General features: G+C 40.3%; 1 protein-coding gene and 1 long non-coding RNA gene across 3 annotated transcripts in view; one reads left to right on the top strand and one right to left on the bottom strand.

Annotated features, from left to right (window-relative positions):
• The window catches only part of LOC122560710, a 15828-nt gene extending 14162 nt beyond the window's left edge, over positions 1–1666 (bottom strand). The window contains exon 1 of the long non-coding RNA XR_006314789.1: positions 1534–1666. This is a non-coding gene — a long non-coding RNA (uncharacterized LOC122560710). The remainder of the gene's footprint in view (positions 1–1533) is intronic.
• nsmce1 (NSE1 homolog, SMC5-SMC6 complex component) overlaps positions 1–7324 on the top strand; it is a 42056-nt gene that overhangs the window by 12406 nt on the left and 22326 nt on the right. The window contains exons 1-2 of one of the 2 annotated variants that reach the window (XM_043711655.1): positions 2090–2106; positions 7165–7297. The gene's annotated coding sequence lies outside the window, so the exon portion shown is untranslated. Of the gene's footprint in view, positions 1–2089; positions 2107–7164; positions 7298–7324 lie in introns of those variants that run through there. The other variant, XM_043711657.1, reaches the window with a different exon arrangement.

Below are 7324 nucleotides of genomic sequence, written 5' to 3'. Positions count from 1 at the left end.
ATAGAGGTTTACAAAATTATGAGGGGCATGGATAGGATAAATAGACAAAGTCTTTCCCTGGGACCGGGGAGTCCAGGACTAGAGGGCATAGGTTCAGGGTGAGAGGTGAAAGATATAAAAGATACCTAAGGGGCAACGTTTTCACGAAGAGGGTGGTACATGTACGGAATGAGCTGCCAGAGGATGTGGTGGAGGCTGGTACAATTGCAACATTTAAGAGGCATTTGGACGGGTATATGAATAGGAAGGGTTTGGAGGGATATGGGCCGGGTGCTGGCAGGTGGGACTAGATTGGGTTGGGATATCTGGACGGGTTGGACCGAAGGGTCTGTTTCCATGCTGTACATCTCTATGACTCTATGCCTCTATAACCAAATTGAATAATCTCACCACTAGATTATAATCCATCTGCCACTTGTTGCCCATTCACTTGTCTTTGTGTCCTCCTCACAGATTGAATTCCCACTAGGTTTTGTAACATCATAAACTTGAATACATTACTCACTGTCTCTTAGTCTAAATCTCTAATATAGATTATAAATAGCAGAAGTCTCTGATGATCCTTGTGGCACTCTACTAGCCACAGCTTGCAAATTAAAAAGGTCCCATTTATCCCTACTGTCTTTCCTCTCCATTAACCAACCTTACATCCATGCTAATATGTCACCACCAACTCCAAGGATTCTTACTTTTGCATTAAACTTTTAATTGACACCTTACCAAATATCTTTTGGAAATCTAAGAATACTGCTTTTACTGGTTTCCTGTATCCTCAAAATATCGACCAAATTTGTTGAACAGAACTTCCCTTTTGTAAAGCTGGGATGACTTGCTTGAATCATACTATGCTTTTTCTAAGATTATAAGACGTAATAATGATGATTTTTTTAGTACTTTCCCAATGACTGATGTTAGATTAACATAAAAACAAATGATCTAGTCATTAATACATTGTTGCTTGTGACTTCTTGGTGTATGCAAACTTGCTGCCACATTTCCTACATTATAATAATGACTACACTTACAAAAGCTCTTGGTTTTAAAACCTGTGGTTGTGAAGGGTCTATATAAATACAAATCTTACCTTAGTGATGCGGAGGTTTCTATGCCAGCACTTCAGTTTATATCTGAGAGTAAAGATTCCACTCTCTTTATCAAAATCAATAAATTAAGAATATAGTGGATTCTATAAAGGTTAGATTTTCTTTGTCAGATTTCTATCTTGGTTTTGAAGATGAAACTTTTTCTCAATATTCTTTCCAAGCCTAATGGTGTTTGTAAACATTAGAGTTGAGATGCTGCCCACTGCTCATTGTAAACTGGTGCACATACACTGCCATAACCCAATCACCACACCCGGACAATTTTCTACTTCCAAGCTGCAAGCCCTGATTCTAAAAGGTCAGAGTCAAATCAGTCCCCTCACCCCAGCATCGACCGTGCCCCGTGTCCCACCACCACCAAAACCAGGGTTTTGCATTAATAATTTAACCATGACTGAATAGACTGTCACTCAAAATTATAGCTACTCACCCTTTTCAGGCTTTGTTTCCTTCTAATGACCTCCCAGTCTACGTGTGTGTGTTGTGTACACGTATCTGTTAAGAAGAACGAAGGTTAGGAGGAAATGGAACCTTGGCGCAGCAGTTAATTATTTACTCTTGAAAACCAGCTGAATGTTACTACAGATAAAGCTTTACTTTCAGTTCTTGGATAACCAAAGTGCAAAACAAGTAACAGCAAATATAAGGCCTTAAAGGGACAATGTCTTACTGAAACACTTTTATAATAGTTTATATTTATATTGTGCCTTTAATGTTATAAAACATACCAAAGTACCCAATATAAAACAAATATTATTATAAATGTTATGAACAAAATATAACACGAAGGAAATTTCGGGCAGATGAATAAAACTTATGCCAAGAGATAGATTTAAAGCATATCTTAAAGGAGGAAACAGAGGTAGAAATATCTATTGTTTAATTGTTCTATCTTTGATTATGCGACTCCAGTAAATTATCTATGTTCCCTGTGTTTAATTGCTTAATTGGTCTTGACTCAGAGCTAGAGCAAACAAATGAAGAGCTAGAAGCTAGAGCTGGGGTAAGTATTAGTGCCGATAAAAGTGTGATGTAGAATGTGGTAAGCTAGCTAGGCATGTTTTAGAATAGACATGTCTGGAGGTAATGAGTGTATGAATGAGGTTTTCAGCAGAAGAACTGAGGCAAGGGAAGATAAAAACTGTGCTATAGAAAGTGAAAATATGTGGTCTTGATGATGGTGCCGATACGTGGTTGAAGGCTCATCCTGGAGTCAAACAGGTTGCAAAAAGCCTGATTCTTTTTATAAAGCTTTATTGTAAAAATATTCATCGAGTAGGGGTGGCAAAAAGATGAAAAAGTTAGAACCTGGAAATTATTTTTGAAGCAGTCTCCTTTAAAAGTGCTACCAACAAGTGGATTTCGGAGCCAAAGCAGAAATATTTTAGGGATTTTGACTAATGCTGGGATATTCATTAGTCTTGCATTCATCTAACTGAAACCTGAAGGAGACACAATATTAGATTGTCAACGTCATCAAATGAAAAACCTTGCAAAAGTGCCAGAAGGACACAACAATTAAAATTCAAATCATAAAAAAAAACTTAAATCACCATGTTATTTTGTCTGGTCTCTTTCACCTCAGCCATGTGCCCTTTCCAATCAGTGAAGTAGATCTAATGAATCATCCTCACAAACTATTTGGCATGGAATACAACTGATTTTGAAAGATTTCAATTCATTTGTTTGGCTTCTGTGTTTCCCTATATATACTATTATGATCTAAGCTGATGGCAATATTGGACAACTCAGGTCCCCGAATGAAACCCAGATTGGTAGATCATTTATTCTGAACTTTCCAATATCCTTTTAGCAGGTCAGTTTTGATTATGAGTGGATATACATTTTTTTCTAGTGTGGAATCAGATGGGGCAGCCCGGTGGTTCAATGGTTAGCACTGCTGCCTCACAGTGCCAGGGAACCGGGTTGATTCCAGCCTTGGGCGACTGTCTGTGTGGAGTTTGCACATTCCCCCTGTGTCTCCATGGGTTTCCTCCCACAATCCAAAGATGTGCGGGTTAGGTGAATTGACCATGTTAAATTGCCCATAGTGTTCAGGGATGTGTAGGTAATGTGCATTAGTCAGGGGTAAATGTAGGATAATAGGGTAAGGGAATGGATCTGGGTGAGTTACTCTTTGTAGGGTCACTATGGACTTGTTGGGAAGAAGGGCCTGTTTCCACACTGCAGGGATTCTATAGGTTCTATGAGATGGGAACATTCCTTAATATGAAGACTATGCAATAAACACTGCATAGTCTTTATTACCCACTTGGTTTCAACACCATTAGGACAGGTGGGCTCCAGCTGCTATGACTTAGTTCAATAATGTAAACTTTTGTCATGAGCTTAACCATACAGTCATAGTGTCATAGAGATATACACCATGGAAACAGATCCTTCAGTCCAACTCGTCCATGCTGACCAGATATCCTAACCTAATCTAGACCAATTTGCCAGCACTTGGTCCATCTCTAAAACTTGAAACATCGGCTGCAGGCATAGGGCAAAACCTTTTGGGGTTTGAGTAATGTAAGCTATGGCAAGATTAGTCAAGGATTGAACAGAACTCTAGTGAGGCCCATCTCGACATCGGAAGAATCATGGTGAGTTTGTCACTCAATGGTGGTTAGTTATCAATCAAGGAGGATTGTTGCTTGCTAAACACTTCGTTAATGATCCAGCTTGTCTTATTAATATTCAGTTATCTTACCAAAGACATGCCTTTATTGGTCAGTGCATTGAGTTGGAATGTCATATTGCAGATGCACAGGACATTGTTTAGGCCACTTTTGGAATACTGTGTTCAATTCTGGGCTCCGCAATATGAAAGATGTTGTTAAACTTGAAAGGGTACAGAAAACATTTATGAGGACATTGCTGAGGTTAGAGGTTTGTGCTATGGGGAGAGTCTGAATAGGCTGGGGCTAATTTCCCTGGAGTGTTGGAGGTTGAGGAATGGTCTTATAGAGGTTTATAAAATCATGCGGAGCATTGATAGGGTGAATAGTCAAGGACTTTTCTCAGGGTAGGCAAATCCAAAACTAGAGAGCATAGGTTTAAGGGGACAGGAGAAAGATTTAAAAGGGACCTAAGGGGCAACTTTTTCATACAGAGGATGGTGCGTGTATGACTGAGCTGCCAGAGGAAATGGTGGACACTGGTACAATTACAGTTAAAAGGCATCTTGATGGGTACATGAATAGGAAGGGTTCAGAGGGGTATGGGCCAAACGCTGGCAAATGGGATGGATTAATTTAGGATAGCTGGTTGGCATGGATGAGTTGGACCAAAGGGTCTGTTTCCATGCTGTACAACTGTATGACTCTATAACAAGCTGGATATTGATCTTAAACCTATGCCCTCTAGTTTTGGACTCCACCACCCCTTGGAAAAGACCTTAGTTATTCATCCCATTCATGCCCCTCATAATTTTATAAACCTCCACAACATCACCCCTCAGCCTCTGATGCTCCAGGGAAAATTGCCCCTAGTCATCCTCTCTCTACAGCTTAAACCCTCCAACCCTCGCAAGATCCTTGCAAATCTTTTCTGAACACTTTCAAATTTCACAACCTCCTTCCTATATGAGGGAGACCAGAATTGAATGCAGTATTCCAAAAATGGCCTAACACTTATGGTCTTTTCTTGTGAGGCTGATCCCCTTTTATATCAGCTGCATTCAACCAGTGTAATGAAAACTGGTGGGAAATGGTGGTGTTTATGCTAATAATAGAAGTGGGCTTTGGTAGTGGGAGTGAATTGGATTGCTGGAGATAGTGCCCAGAGGAAAGAAAAGCAAAGTGACTTCTAATTCTAAATACAGACAGACGTGATGCTGAATGAGCGCTAACAGGATGTGTCAATAGTCTAAAATGGGTTAGCTGTACTGGGAGTAGAAAAGTGTGACACTGGAAAAGCACAGTAAGTCAGGCAGCATCTGAGGAACAAGAGAATCGACGTTTCGGGCATAAGCCCTAAATCAGGAATGCGTACTGGGAGCAACCCTTACAAAATAGGACCTGAGGTTGGGTAACACACATGGAGGAAGATTTACACTCTCTGATTCCATGTTAACTGCAAGGTATTTTGGTGGAAGACATGGTGTAGTTCCTCCAGTTTACTTTAAACTTCCCTATAGCACTGAAGCAGGCCTGAGACAGAAATGCTGATGTGAGAATAGTGGTGTGTCCAAAAGGCAAGCAACCGGAAACTATGGGTTACTTTTACAGATCGACTACTCCTCCGCTCCCCCAACCTCACCCACCATCAGCTTAAATACAAATATTTCCTAGTGGCTTTTAGTTCTGACAAAAGGTCACTGGATTCCAAACATGAACTGTTTCTCTCTCCGCAGGTGTTGCCAGACCTGCTGGGTTTCTCCAAAACTTGCTGTTTTTGTTTGATTTCCAGAATCCCGCAGTCCCTTGTTTTACTTTACAAAGAAAAATAACTGAACACTGTTTTAGATCTGGGGGGACAAAAAATCACATTCTGTTTCTAACCAGTAATATTTCACCAGTCTCTGCTATTTCCACTGAACTCACATTCTGGTTACCAAATGTTTTAACCATCCCTATTAAACTTTTTAATCCTCTTTTTGGAAAGGGTGTTTGAAGGCTTGCTCCAAAAAGACTTTGCATTGGCATTAAACACTGAATTTAAAAATAAAAATGTCTAGCAGCAGTTTTCAAGAGAACAGCGTTAGCATGTCAGGTGGATGAAGACACCACCAAATACAAATTATACATGTGGCCCGGTCTGCTTTAATGCACAAAATGTGGAGGTGCCGGTGTGGGATTGGGATGGATAAAGTCAGAAATCACACAACACCAGATTATAGTGCAACAGGTTTAATTGAAAGTACAAATTTTCAGAGCACTGCTCTTCATTAGGTATGATTTGGAGATGCCAGTGTTGGACTGGGATGCACAAAGTTAAAAATCACACAACACCAAGTTATAGTCCAACAGGTTTAATTGGAAGCACTAGCTTTCAGAGCGCTGCTCCTTCATCAGGTGGTTATGGAGGGCACAATTGTCAGACACAGAATTTATAGCAAAAGTTTACAGTGTGATGTAACTGAAATTATACATTGAATAATACCTTGTTTGTTTGTTGAGGCTTTCATCTGTTAGAATACTATGATAGTTTCACTTCTTTCATGTGTAAATCACAAAATCTTTTTTTTAAAAAGTTGCTTTCTCCGGTTATCTGTAACAATAGGTAATAGCTAGACAATATATTGAAGGTGTTAGCTGCCTGTGTTCTCTGTCTTTGCCATGATGTTTAGACTGATTGTAAACTAAAAAGTGAGATAACAGAGTTTTACATTAATCATGCAGTTTTTGAGCAAAGTATAATGTAACTGTGCCAATCCAAATTCACCCCACAAACATATATGTAAATTTGTGCATGTGGGTCTTTATGTGTGTCTGGGTTGGGGGGGTTGTGAGTGAGAGAGAGTGTACATGTGTGTGCATGTGAGTGTAGAGTATCTTAAATCTGTGAGGGGGTGCGTGTGTGTGTGTTGGGTGGGGGCTGAGTGTGTCTGTGAGACAGAGTGTATGTTTGTGTGCATGAGTGTAGTGTGGTCTAAGTCTCTGAGAGGGTGAGTGTGGGAGAGTGTGTGTCTGTAAGGGTGTGTGTGGGAGTGTCTGCATACGTGTGTGTGTATAGGAATGTCTGTGGGTGCGCCTAAGGTTTTGTGATTTACACATGAAAGAAGTGAAACTACCATAGCATTCTATCAGATGAAAGCCTCAACAAACAATTAAGGTATTATTCAATGTATAATTTCAGTTGCATCACACTGTAAACATTTGCAATAAATTCTGCCTGACAATTGTGCCCTCCATAACCACCTGATGAAGGAGCGACGCTCCGAAAGCTAGTGCTTCCAATTAAACCTGTTGGACTATAACCTGGTGTTGGGTGATTTATAAATTAATGCACATTAAAATATTTTATGAATAAAGTACATTTTTGAAATAAAAAATATTGAACGATCTGGAGAAAGTGTCACCGGACCCGAAACGTTAACTTTGATTTCTCTTCACAGACACTGTCAGACCTGCTCATAAGTCACAGCGTCCGCGCTCCTTCCGCTGGTCAGAATGTTCTGGAACTCGAACCCACAATGCACCGCGTAGCGACGGCCGCTAGGAATTGTGGGAAGCTGTGACAACGGACTGGTGAGCAGTGTCCCGGATGGGGGGGGG

Source organism: Chiloscyllium plagiosum, chromosome 21 (assembly GCF_004010195.1).
Source record: "Chiloscyllium plagiosum isolate BGI_BamShark_2017 chromosome 21, ASM401019v2, whole genome shotgun sequence".
Classification (NCBI taxonomy): domain Eukaryota; kingdom Metazoa; phylum Chordata; class Chondrichthyes; order Orectolobiformes; family Hemiscylliidae; genus Chiloscyllium; species Chiloscyllium plagiosum.
Note: the sequence above shows the minus strand (reverse complement) of the source record. Positions and strands in the feature narration are given on the sequence as shown.